Here is a 14,884-nt window from a genome sequence, read left to right as displayed (position 1 = left end):
TTGACTCTTAAACAAACTACAAGCATACACACACACACACACACACACGGTCTATAATATTTTTGCTTCAAATATTATTATATAAAAATATAATGTGGAGTAAAAAGTCATCTCTTTTAGGAGCATTTAGCAAGCTCTAAGTAATGATCTAAATAATTTGCGTACCTTTTTCCTCCTTTTAGTGAGTTTAAGAACCATTTGAGATGAATTATAAATATCACTTTATCTTAGAGTAAGTTAGGAAATACTGTTCAAAGGAGGTAAATAATGTGCTGCTTTTCAAGATGACATAATTCTTAAGTATAAAATCAGTAAGTGAACTCGAGAATCTCTGATTTACACTCTGTGTACTAATTTGATTCTATTATTGGATGGGAACCAGGGAAAGTAAGTGTGGATTGAACCGAAGTCTACTTTATCATTTCCTATGGAAACACTCTACTATAAAAATCATTTGTTAGAGATTGCTGTCAGAAAATTGGCATTTAGTGCGTTATTGAGTGTGAACTTTGATAAAGTTTGTTCTTTTTCTTTTTTTAAGGATAGTGGGTATCCCGCTGTCAGGGTATGTCCGTGCCTGGTTGTTTTGTTTTTGTTTTTTCTTAGGGAGAGAGGGTGACGCAGAGGGAGCAACGCAGAGGGAGAGGGAGTGAGAGAATCTTAAGCAGGCTCCACAACCAGCACAGCTGAAATCAAGAGTCAGATGCTTAACCCACTGAGCCATCCAGATGCCCCATCCATGCCTGATTTGAATTCCAATTAATGAAAGCCCCAATTAACCACATGGCGATTGTGTAGGGATAAGTTGAGATACCAGCTAGAATTGAGACAGTATGTTAAGTGACTAGTACATTTTAATTTCAGTGAGAGGTTTAGCACATGGGACAATGAGAATGAGAAGGTGAGCCAATAAAAGATGAGATGGGAGCCAGCTGTGGAGAGTGGACATAGTCTCACAAATATATTGTTTCTGTGCTTTCTTATATTTTCAATTCTCTTACCACCCTCTTCCCCAAACACAGATTTATGATTTTAAAATATGATTTTAAAAATACATTTTAATTTTATATTCAGCTTATCCTTCCATTATTTTAATAAAGTCTTTTTTTTTTCAGTGCAGATTTTAGGTTTACAACGAAATTAGGAAGATACAGATTTTCCATATGCCCGCTGTCCTCACACATTACATAGCCCCCATTTCCACCCCAACAGGACTCACTAGAAAGGTTTTTTTGTTGTTGTTGTTTTATTTTTATTTTTTATATTTATTTATTTATTTATTTATTTATTTATTTATTTATTTATTTATTTATTTATTTATGCCAAGGGTGAACCTGCATTGACACATCATAATCATCTGAAATCCGTAGTTTACCTTACGGTTCACTCTTGGTGTTACACATTCTATGGATTTGGGCAACTATATAATGACATGTATCCATCATTATTTCACTGTCCTGAAAACCCTCTGTACTCTATTTATCTCTGCCTGCCCCCACCCAATACCACATATCACAACCAGAAAAAGACTATACATTTTCCTCTAAGCACTGCTTTCATTGCATCCCATAAATTTTGATAAATTGTGTTTTCATTTTTAGTTGGCTCTAAATTCTATTTTATTTTTCTTGAGATGTTTTCTTTGAGCCATGCATTACGTAGCAGTGTATTTTTTAACCTCCACATATTTGAGAATTTTGCAGCTATCGTTCTGCTACTGATTTCTAGTTTAATTCCCACTGCAGCCTGAGAGCAGACACTGTATGATTTGTATTATTTTAAATGTGTTAAGATGTGTTTTATGGCCCTAAATGTGGTCTATCTTTGTGAATTTTTCACGTGAGTTTGAGAAGATGTTTATGCTGCTGTTCTTGGACGAAGTAGTCGGCAGACACCAGTTATATCCAGTTGATTAATGTTTTGAGTTCAACTATGTCCTTACTGACTTTCTGCACTTGGGACCTATTTCTGAGAGAGGAGTGTTGATATTTCCAACTATAATAGTGGATTCGTCTATTTCTTCTTGTTGTTCTTTCAGTTTCTGCCTTAAACATTTTTTATCCTCTGATATTAGGCACATGCCACTAAGGATTGTTACATCTTCTTGAATTCTTCCAACACTTTGTAATGCCCTTATTTATTTCTGATAAGTTTTCTTGCTCTGAAACTCCCTGTGTCTAAAATTAATATAGCTACTCCTACTTCCTTTTGATTCATGTTAGCATGTTAGGTCTCTATCTCTTTACTTTTCATCTGGATGTGTCTTTATTTTTAAAGTGTGGTTCCTGTAAATACAAATAGTTGGGTCAAGTTTTTTAATCCACTATTACAATCTCTGCCTTTTAATTGGTACATTTAGGTCATTGACAAAGTGATTATTGATATAATTGGATTAATATTGACCATATCTTTGCTGATTTGCATGCGTTGTTTTTGTTCTTTGTCTCCTATTTTTTTCCTGCCTTTTGTGGTTCATTGAGCATTTTTTATTTGCTTTCCTCTATCTTTTTAACAATATTAGTCATACTTTTTTTACTATTTTTAGTCATTGCCCTTGAGTTTACAATATACATTTACAATTAATTCAAGTCCACTTCCAAACAACATTATATCACTTCATAGATTGTGTAAGTGCTTTATAACAAAATAGTCCTAAAACCACCCTCTTATTTCTTGTGTCATCATCATTCATTTAACTTACATATAAATGTACATATTCTATCTCTTTTATGTATATATATACATTATCAGATACATTATTGCTTTTATTATTTTGAATAAGTCATTACCTCTTAGAGCAATTAAAAATAAGACAAAATTTTTATTTTACCTTTATTTATTCATTTCTCTTTTTTTCTTTTCTTTTCTTTCTTTCTTTCTTTCTTTCTTTCTTTCTTTCTTTCTCTTTCTTTCTCTCTCTCTCTCTCTCTTTCTTTTTTTTTAGAGAGAGAGCACATGTGAGCAGAGCAGGGGGGGAGAGGGAGAGAGAGAACCTCAAGCAGACTCTGTGCTCAGCATGCAGCCCAAAGTGGGACTTAATCTCAAGACCCTAAGATCATGACCTGAGCCGAAATCAAAAGTCGGACACCCAAGTGACTGAGCCACTCAGGTGCCCCTACTTATTCCTTCTCTGATGCTTTAATTCTTTATGTACATCTGAGTTTCTGAACTCTATTATTTTGCTTCCCTCTAAAGAATTTATTTTAACATTTGTGGCAAGGCAGGTTTATTAGTAACAGATTCCCTCCATTTTTGTTTGTGAATGTCTTATTTTGCACTCTCACTTTTGAAGGTAGAGTCTAGGTTGGTGGGGTTTTTTTCCTCTGTTTCACTCTACTCTTATTTGCATGATTTCTGAGGAGAAGTCAGATGTAATTCTTACCTTTATTCCACTATAGGTTAAGTTTCCCCATCCTCAGCTTCTTATAGGAATTTTTCTTTACCTTAGACTTTCTACAGTGTAAAATGATGCCTATGTGTTATTTGTTTTTGCTTTGCACTTGCCTTGCTTGGTGTTCTCTGAGCTTCCTGGATCTGTGGTATGATATGTGAGATTTATTGAGGGAGATTCTCTGTTATCATTGTTTCAGATAGTTCTGTTTCTCTCTTTCTGGAATTCCTATTTTTTATATATTACATTATGCATATGCTCATGTAATTGTCCCACAGCCCTTAGGTAAATTTTGTTCTTTCGTTTGTTCTTTCTTTCTTTTGGTTGTTTTTCTGTTTATTTTTTATTTTGAAAGATTTCTATGGCAATAACCTCAAGTTCAGAGATTCTTTCCTCAGCCATATCCAGTCAACTTAAAAGCCCAGCAAAGATATTCTCCATTTCTATTATTGGGTGTTTAATTTATTTTTGGTTCTTTCTTAGAATGTCCGACTCTCTGCTTACATTGTCATGTAAGTAGTAGGAGTTCTAGTAGAACAACTAGTAGTCTTCATGTATTAACCACAGTTGTTTTAAATTCTTTTTTTTTAATTTATTTATGATAGAGAGAGAGAGAGAGAGAGAGAGAGAGGCAGAGACACAGGCAGAGGGAGAAGCAGGCTCCATGCACCGGGAGCCCGACGTGGGTTCGATCCCGGGTCTCCAGGATCGCGCCCTGGGCCAAAGGCAGGCGCCAAACCGCTGCGCCACCCAGGGATCCCTGTTTTAAATTCTTGATCTGATAATTCCAACATCCCAGCTGTATCTGACTCTGATTTTCATGCTTGCTCTATCTCTTCAAACTGTGTTTTTTGCCTTTGTATGCCTTATAATTTTTCTTGAGAGCCAGATGTGATATACTAGGTGAAAGAATCTCCTGTGAATAATCCTTTGATGATGTGGTTGTAAGGTGTGGGGGCAAGGGGACCATTCTATAGTCTAATAATGGATTAGGTCTCAGACTTTTAGTGAGCTTGTGCCTCTTGACTGTGAACTTCACATGTGTTTCTCACTTTGGGGAGTTGGTTATTTCCCTTCCCTCAGATCATTAGGCTGTGATAAAACCATCACAGGTTAGGCTCTGGCTCTAACTATTTTCTCCAGAGGGCAGACCTTGTTTAGAGGAACAGAATGCTTTGATGTGTTTCAAAATGGTTTCTTTTTTCTTCTCTCTTCCAGAAGCACAACAGATTTTTTTCCCCCTGATATTCACTGCAAGAACCTGATAGCATTACAGGAAGTAAAAATCACAAAATGTGCCCTCCTCCCCCATCCCTAGTGGCTGGGTTCTCCTGTCATTCTTATCACTCACACTTGTTCATGCTGAGCCTCTAGCAATTCCTCAATTATAGTTCAGGTTTTCCTACCATGACTGGTTCCTAAGGATGCTTCAGTTTGTGGATTTCTGCTGTGTAAGTTGTGATTCATTGTATCTGCTTATTGTTCTCTTCAATTTTGGAGGCAGCAGTTTTCCCTGAGATCTTACATCTCTGATCGATGTAAGAAGAGTTGCTTATTTTTTAGTTTGTTCAGCCTTTCACTTGTTAGGATGGAGTGGCTACTTATAGATTCTTATAGGCTGAACTAGAAACTAGAAGTCTGATTATTAAAAAAAAAAAAAACCAAACTTGGGGGTGCCTGGGTGGCTCAGTCTGTTGAGCATCCAACTCTTGATTTCAGCGGAGGTCATGATCTCAGGGTTGTGAGATCTAGAGGCCGGGCATCAGGATCCACTCTCAGCATAGAGCCTGCTTGGGATGCTCTCCCCCTCTTCTTTGGCCAGCCTCACCCCCCACCCCCGCCAACTCTTGCTCACACTCTCTCTCTAAAAAAAGATATAAATAACAAATAGATAAGTAGATTAAAAAGTCCATGTAGTATTTTTGCCTTTAGTGTCTCCTACCATTATGATATGGTTATATCACATTTTAAAACTTAAATAACTATTTATTAGTATAGGAATAGTAGCATAGCAATAAATGCTCTTCCTTTAAATAACTTTTAGTTTTTCTCAAATAAGTGCCTCATTTTTTATTGACTTCCTCAGTTTTCTACTATCTCTTTCTAATTTGGGCTTAAATGCTCTCAGAAAAATACACCTTTCTTCAATATGTTCAAACACATCAAATAATGTTTTAGCTTAATTTCTTTGTGGTTACTGGTTATTAAATGATCCTTCCTGGGAAATACTTTCTGTTTGAATTTGCACATGGTTACTGTACAGGTGTGCTTCCTACCTATCTTCCAAAAGATTCCCTTTCATCATCATCACCTGGAAAATTTCCATGGCCTCTCCCAAGTGTTCTGTCCTATTTTCCAAACACGTTTTCCTTTTTTTTTTTTTTTTTTTTTTTTTTATGCCTTACCCACTGGTCTGATGGAGCAGCTTCCTAAAAAGGGTGTGAAAGGTGACATTTTTATGAGTTTGTCTGTCTGAAGATGTGGTAACTTATTGCTTCCAACTTAATTGGTAATGTTGATGGGTAAAAATTTATTTTTTGAAGATAACTTTGTAAGTATCCCCTGTTCCATCATTTCCTTTCACAGTTTTGCTATTGAAAAGTCTGGTGCTACTGTGATTCCTGATTTTTTTTTTAATGTGACTAATTTCAGACTTGTAGGACCTTTATCTCTGGTGATTTTATATTTTATGGTAATATGTTTTAACATGGGCCTTTTTCATTACTTTAGTTAGGGCACTCCTGGGTCTTTTCAACATAGAAATATGTGTTTCTCCAGGACTTTCACCCCATAAGGCAGAAAAATGACTACCTTTAATTTGTGAAGAATCAATGTTGAGAGGCCATGGGCCCTAAGGGACTTGTTGCCAATACCATGATTTTACTTTTAAGGTCCTTAGGCACAGCTTGTCTGATGTGAAATATGAGGAACATTTTTTACAAACATTATGAACAAGACTTAACAAAGAATGAGATGAGGTTTTAATTAGAGTAATTTAGCAATCATTGAAAGACTTAGCTCTGTATCAGGGACAACAATATGGGTGGGGGGTGATTGGGTTATTTGAGCATGAAATAATCCTAGTAAACCAAGCTCAGCCTGGCCACAAAAAGGATGGACTGAATTCCAAGCCAATTTCTGCCCTCTGCTTTATGGGCTGCAACCCTGACCTACAGGAAAAAGCCATTGATTGGCTCTTTCTGAGATCTAGAATTTGGGGAACACTTAGGAGCCTGGCAGCAGTCAAGCTGTATATTGTTCTAACGAGGTCAACAGTACAAAAACAAAACAACAACAACAAAAAAACAAAACAAAAAACAAAACAACAACAACAACAAAAAAAAAACAGTGCAACATACTTATAATCGTGTCTATTTCCAGCTTCTTTTTTACTGATTCTGAATTCAGGATAGTTAAAGAAATGGGAATATCTCCTTTCTAACATGCAGGCTGTTTTGATCCTCTATTACTCACAGAAAAATACATACATGCCAGGAGCAGGTACCTTCTGGCAAAAAAACAAAACAAAAATAATTTCTTATTATCGCCTGCATTTTCACCCTATTCACTTAGTGATTCTTTTCTGGTTTATCCTGGAAAGAACTAGTATATTTTCCATGTTTACAATTTCGAAGATGGACTGACAAAGATGAAAAAGATGACAGTTATGTCTTAGAAGTGTAAACCACACCCACTGGTCATTCATCTTGACAAAGCATAAGGTTCCTATAGACTTTGTAGTGATCGTTTACCTTTGGGGAGTTCATGGATTAAGTTGAATAATGAGCTTCTGCACAATGATCTACCAAGATCCAGTCGAAGGTCATTAATTCATGTTGTGTTTCTACAGTGTCCTGAAACAATGGTTGTAATTTAACTACTTTTTAAAAAATGCCTGGAAGGACACTTAGGCATTTTCTATTGTAGTAACTGCGGTTGTAGGAGTACACTTACCGAATCAGTTCAAATAAGGTAGATTTCTTCAAAGCAGCTAATAGCAAAAGCGTAAAAATGAATAAACAGGAGATTATTTAACAAAACTTGACCAAGTAACAAATTTAAAGAAAGTTATTCTAGTCCTACACTGCCAAAGAGGAAAAAGCCCTGAAAAACAATGCTGAATTAAAGTCAGATTTGAATGAATAGGGGAAAAACAACTGCTGCTGACAGATCATCATGAAATAAAGATAAGACAATTGATTTTAAAGTGCACACATTGTAGTGACTTCAAATGTATGGAGAAAGAAACTGATTATATCTGTTATAGGTAGAGTACTAAATTAGACATTTAAAACATTTCTTATAATTCTTTAAAGCATCCATAAATAGTTTCCCACTAATTGTCAAACAATTATTTAAAACTTTTTGTTACATTTATTTAATTATATATGCAGAGATAAATATATGTACTTCATTATTGAGACACTAGCAAAGGATAGCGTTCTCTTCTGTATCTTCAGAAATGCATTATAATCCAGCTTTATTACAGATGATGTTTAATGATTAATTCTAAAGCTATGAGTTCTGCTGTTTGAACAAGTACAATTAAGATAACGAATATCTCGGGCACAAGACTTGGTTTATAAAGATAATTCTATGGAATCATAGAGGCCTATAGAAAAATTAGTCAATTATTTCTGTCATAGGGTTGATTTTCACAGGTTCTATTTCCAAACAAATATAGGTACTGGGACCTTTCTATTCCAAACCACCACTACCCATTTATACCATCCTCTTGAGTCATTGGGCTTGTACGCATCCTGGATCTTTGAAAAGGAGAGTATCAATACAATACAGCACATTCAGTGTTGTCATGTGTCAAGAGAGGGCATCACTTGTGCAGGAGAATCTTGCATCACAAATAGACGAATCTGACTGTTGTCTTGGCAGAGCAGGGCCCTCCGGCACTAGCAGTCACTGTCACTGGGCAGTCTCTGAATGTTGAACAGGCTCCTCTTTACATCATTCCCCTACTTGTAGTTATTTCGTCTTCCCCCAGCCTCCACTCATCCTGCTCCATCACGCTTTTCTCCTCAGACTGCCCAGGCAGGTGACGTTTATCTCTTCACCTTGAGGATGAAGAGCAATGTGGATTTTCCTTTATTCATTCTTGGAAGTATTGTTTGACACACAAACTGTGCCCTACTTTCTTCACAGACTTAACTTCAGATTTTTAGAACACATTTTACTTATTTCAATGAAATCTGATGTTTCACATGAAAACCTTTGGCTTGCATACTCATTTTGGCAATGATTTTTAAGCTTGGTTGTGAAAGAATCATTTAAAGAGGAGCATATACCAGTGCCAACCACCCCCCATACTCAAAGGTTCTTATGCAAGTAGTTGGATTGAAGCTTATCTTAACATGTTTGGGCTTCTTTAATAATAATACCACAAAGCAGGTAGTTTGTAAACAATAGAAATTACTTTCTGACAGTTCTAAGGACTAGAAAATCCAAAATCAAAATCCCTGGTGAGAGCAAACTTCCTGGTTCATACATGACCATCTTTTTACTGTAACTTTAGATGGCAGATGGGTCTAGGTACCTCTCTGGGGGTCTCTCTTATTATAAGGGCACTACTCCCTATCATAGGGCTCCACCCTTATGACCTAACCACTTCCTCTAAGGCCTCATGTTCTAATACCATCATGTGGGTTACTAGGTTTCAACATATAAATTAGTGTTGAGGGAGAACAAATATTCCAGCCATAGGATGCCCCTATATTATGACATTTTCCAGTTGAGATTTAAATGAGCAGCTATGATTGAAAAATACTGGCTTCTAGAAGTACAAATCTATGAGCCCTTTAGAAAGTCTTAACATTGACCAGTCTTGGAGACCCATTGCAAAAAATCAAAATCAAAAACAAAAACAAAACAAATTAGATAATGTAAAATGTTTAGCATAGTACTTGGTGCAAAGTAAACATTCAAGTTAGTGATGATGATATTTTTCTTTCTTTTACTATTATTATAATCCTAATCCTCCTGTGGTAATGTAGATTTCTATTTGATTTGAAGTACTCTACTGCAAAGTTGTAACAAGGCAAAAAGCCACACAATGATTAGTAATCTATTTCTCACTATCTTCATATGTAAACATCCCAATGTGTAAAGCAATGTTTTGAGCACAGTGGGTTTTACATGAATAAGCCCATTATCTTGTCAAATGTAAGGTAGTTGTGTTCAAATGTTAGTCATCAAAATCTAAATTTAATTCTCAGTTTCTTTGATATTAATGTTGTTTCATATTTGTCAAGATGGAGTTAGTAGGCCTTGGCAACATGAAGGAAAAGGCAAGGAAACTGAAGTGAAAGAAAAAACTCATGAGTTGAAGTTGTGGAATTTACAGCAGGAACAAAGCAAAATATACTTATAAGAAAGAATTATAATCCAGCTTTATTGCAGATGATGCTTAATGATTAATTCTAAAGCTATGAGTTCTGCTGTTTGAACAAGTACAATTGGTTCAAAGTGAGAAAAAAATCCTTTTGCCCCCTGATCTTGTTTTGCCCACTGACAGAATTAATTGACTAATTTTTCTATAGGCCTCTATGATTCCATAGAATTATCTTTATAAACCTTATGGTAGGGCAGCCCCAGTGGCTCAGTGGTTAACGCTGCCTTCGGCCCGGGTGTGATCCTGGAGACCTGGGATCGAGTCCCATGTCAGGTTCCCTGCGTGGAGCCTGCTTCTCCCTCTGCCTGTGTCCCTGCCCCTCTCTGTGTCTCTGTGTCTGTCATAAATAAATAAATAAAATCTTTTAAAAAAATTAAAAAGTAAACATTATGGTATCCTTAATTAAGGAGTAATACAAAAACATCGAAAATACAGTTGTTCAGAGAATGCAGTGAGAAACAAATCCTTTTGCCCACTGATCTTTAGATCTCTTACACACTGAAACTATGATGTTCAAAGGGAACCTAGTAAAATAAATTAGAGTATATATTAAATCCAGATACTTCCATGATAAGTTAATGTTTTCACTTTGCATCCAAAAACAGTGTGCTGAATCATTAAAACAGCATGAGCTTCTTACCTTCAGGTCTGAGAATTCCTATTTCTTTAACATATAAGAGAGGAGAGGAGATCTTTCTTCACTGTTATTTAGTCATTTCCTTCTTCTCTAGGGTAAAATTTACTGACACATAAACATAGTCAAACATCTTGAGGATATTTATTCTCAGAAAAGAAAGGTGATATGGCCTTATAATTCTTAGCATTTTCAAAATTTTATCTGCACAGGAAACAGAAATAAAGATAATACACTGAAGCTGCCACACAATAGATTGAAGGTAAACATAAAAAAAAAACAGTGACAGTGGACAAGATGAAATATAAAAAAGGAATATAAGCAAGGTCAATAAATAAATATTCTTATCACATTTGGTTATGCGTAGAATTTAGTAGATGGAAAATATAATTCTCGGGTATTTCTTCCTGTACCAGCGAGTTATCACTGACTCACCATCTTGGTTATTATAAACAGTCTATACTTCTTTAAAAGAAATACAAAAGTCTTTACAAAACAGAATAAAACCACTTCTTATAAATAGATTAACCTCTGAAACAAGTGTGAGATGAAGCATTTGGGCAATGTGTCAGCAAAAAAGTAATGTTTTGAAGTCATACATTCTGAGATGATTTAAATAATTCCTATTTAAGAGTTTTTAACAATTTCACTTGATCACTTACTCTTCTTAAACTGAAAAGTTGCCTAAGATGAGTATTCACACATGTAGTTTCCTTATATACCTTACATATTATATTTCTTTAAATGATAATAATAATAATAAGGATAAGTGTCTTAAGAGTTGTTAGTGATATAAACAGAGCTGCCATCTTGTGGATAACAGGACAATCAGCCAGGTGTTGATGCTGCAAGACGTGTAAAATGCTATATTCTAATATTCCTAAGTGTTCAGAGTGAGTAATAATTTTTTCAAGTTTAAAACCTGTTTAAATTCCTAAGTCCTGCCTATGAAATTATCACCTGAAGGACATATTCATTTCTTCTGAAGTTAGTATTAACCTAAACCTTATTAATATGTAGGTTGGGAAACATTGGAGGATGGTTTCTCCAGTTTAATTAGCCTCGAGTGCTGATTTGTTTTGATAATATAAATAATTAGCTTAACCACAAAATTGATGTAACAGAAATAATTGTCAGGCAATTAAATACTGCAATGATTTCAGCTCCTGGGAAATATATAGTATGTAAGTATAGTAATAAAACTGAGATGTACTTGGCTTGAACTACAAAACATCTTCTAGTTGATTTGTCAAAAGTATTTTTATGGGTTCCATTTTCCTCATATCAGAAAACATCCACTAATAAAAATTTACTCAGAATAAAGCCTAGATTAATTCCTGTAGTTATTTCCCCCTATATTAAGCTTTTACATGGCTTTAAAGTTAAAATATTTTTCTGTGCCTTGGAATTCATTTAAGCTGGCCATTTTGGTTGGAAGAGTGTAACAAATAAAAAGAGAATGTAGGTAAATTCATGATAAAATGTTTTTGTTATTTTCCCTTTTCATGGAGTTGATTTTTTTAATCCTGAAAAAATGTATTTTACTCCTCTACGTGTGTATAATAAATAGTATATTCAAAAATTGACACCATCTTTTTGGTTTTTCTTGTAGTCTCTTTATGTTTCTTGCAGTCCCTTTATGTTTACACTTAGAATGTTTTCTTTTTTTTTTTTTTTTACAACATGTAATCGGGTTAGATGTCTTACTAATACTGTTTATGATAGTACTAGGGATTTTATGTATTACTATCAGTGCTCATATTACATGTTCACTATCTTACTTTTGGCTTTAAACCAGATGCATATGCGGACTGATGTTCAAGTATCAAGACTTCACAAAAGGACACACTGCAAATAAATCACTGAAAGGCCCTGACCTATAAAATCTCTGCTCTTCCTGAAGAAATACTACCAAACTTTTTTTTTTTTTAAGATTTTATTTATTTATTCATGAGAGACGCAGAGAGAGGGAGGCAGAGGCACAGGCAGAGGGAGAAGCAGGCTCCATGCAGGGAGCCTGATGTGGGACTCGATCCTGGGACTCTGGGTCGAAGGCGATGCTCAACCACTGAGCCACCCAGGCGTCCCAACACTACCAAACTCTTATTAAAACTTCATAACTTCCACTCATCATTAATTTCAGATGATGAATGCCCATCATAAAGAATATAATTGTTCTATTCTTAGGTATAATATACTACGCTGGAGTGAGCACCCTGATTTCCAGATATATGTTATTTATCTGAACCTTTCTTGAGTGTATAGATGTAATTATTTAAAACTAAACTATAAATTCTGTCCTAATGAATTGCAATGAAATTTGAAATTGACTTACTAGGGATCCCTGGGTGGCGCAGCTGTTTGGTGCCTGCCTTTGGCCCAGGGCGCGATCCTGGAGACCCGGGATCGAATCCCACGTCGGGTTCCCGGTGCATGGAGCCTGCTTCTCCCTGTGCCTATGTCTTTGCCTCTCTCTCTCTCTCTCTCTCTGTGACTATCATAAATAAATTTAAAAAAAAATTAAAAAGAAAAAAGAAATTGACTTACTATATAAAATAAAGATTATTATAAACCAGTATTAATTTAAAATATTTGTACTAGATTTTTCTTCTCTCCTATTTATTCTCCTAGGAACTAAATTATATTCCGTTAATTTTCCTATTTTGTACATAATTCAAATAGTTATGCTTTCATATTTAATAAGTAAACTCCCTAAAAATTTTACTGATCTATTGATTAATCCTGATCATGTATAATATGAAATCTATAGTCTTAAAAAATCTTATTTACATATTTTAGTAATGCAAAACTAGATCCCTTTACAAAGGTATTAATTTGCTAGTGAATCATGTGAATAATGTATTTGATAAAAATGCCTGCAGAGCACTAGGAGTATTTTTATTTTCCAATCTTCATGGTATCCTATATTTATGTGGAATAGTAGCACCAAAAAAAAATGCAAATCAGTATAAGAAAAGTTACAATCTGTTTTTATTAAAAGAGCCAGTATAGACATTTATCTTAAAAATGGTGTGTACATATACAGATAAGTATATATGCTATCTATATTCAGCAAGATATAATCTAACTTTTCTATTTATCTCTGTTATTAAATATTTATATTATTAAAATTTTATATTATGTATGAAGTGGAGGAACATATTCTATTTTATAAATTATTATTTTCTCCATGACATGTCTTCTTAGCAATTACAATGCCTTACTTTATCATTCGTCTACCAGAAATACAGTTGACATTTCCATTGTCCAAATTCATCTTTCTGATCTGTAATTCAATTTTATGTCACTTAGCATGGCAATGAATCTTTTTTTATACACATTTCCATCTAAACTCCCATGTTTTTAGGCAGAAATAAATGAACAGTGTCTTTCATGTTGGCCCCAAGTACATCTTGACAAATAGTCTTCTTGAATCTAGATTCTGCCACTTGACTAAGATGATTAAATTCTAAATAATATTGGCAGGGGAAATAACTTTGAAAAAAGAACACAGAGGGGCACCTGACTGGCTCAGTTACTAGAGCATGCGACTCTTGGTCTTGGGGTCATGGGTTCAAGTCCCACAATGGGTGTAGAGCTTACTTAAAAAATAGTAATAATAATAACACACAAATATAAAAAAAAGAAGAAGGAAAAAGACCACTGAATGAGTCAGTGTTATAAACCAAGTTAATTTACAATATTGCTTTCTACTTGAAATTTTGAGTTTAAGATAATAATATTTCTTAGTTCATTATTTTGAAGACACTAATTGACTCATTTTAATTCCCCGAATGCTTTTAAAATGAATATATTTGATCTTTTGCATAACAATAATATTAATTACCTCTTATGTTTATGTAAGACTTTTAAATTTACAATAATGTTTCATACATTGCCTCATTTAATCCCTATATTAACTTTTCTCCTTTTTGCTGTAGGTAGCATTATCATTCTCATTCTATACATGAAAGTTATTAATGTTCTAAATTTCTCACAGGTAGTACATGATGGAGCAAGATTTTGGAGGCTGGATCTTTGGAGCCCAACTCTAGAATTCTTGCCCCTATTTCTCATATACTAACTTACTATGAAGATTATTTGAACAATTAAACCAATGGTCATGAAAGTCAGGACTTGAGAGAAATTTTTGAATGAATGGTCTATAAAAGCACGTCTTCATGTATTTTCAACTTTTAGAACTCTCATTGAGCCATACAATAAAAGTAATTTTCTGTCATTGGAAATGTGAAATAAGTTATCACAACTCTTTGCCCTGAATCCATTATTCACAAGGACACGAATCAACATAGAGGCATATCGGGGCACCGTTGGTGACCTTCTTTTCCCTAAAGGTGGGAATGGATGAAATGAATTTCTCTCACTGTCTCTCCAGGTGGTTGTACTGTTTGCATGCTGAGCTGCACAGCTTTCAAAGGGCTTGCCCTGGGATATG

The sequence above is a fragment of the Nyctereutes procyonoides genome, unplaced genomic scaffold (genome assembly GCF_905146905.1).
Source record: "Nyctereutes procyonoides isolate TBG_1078 unplaced genomic scaffold, NYPRO_anot_genome, whole genome shotgun sequence".
Taxonomy (NCBI): Eukaryota; Metazoa; Chordata; class Mammalia; order Carnivora; family Canidae; genus Nyctereutes; species Nyctereutes procyonoides.
This window is presented reverse-complemented; position numbering follows the sequence as displayed.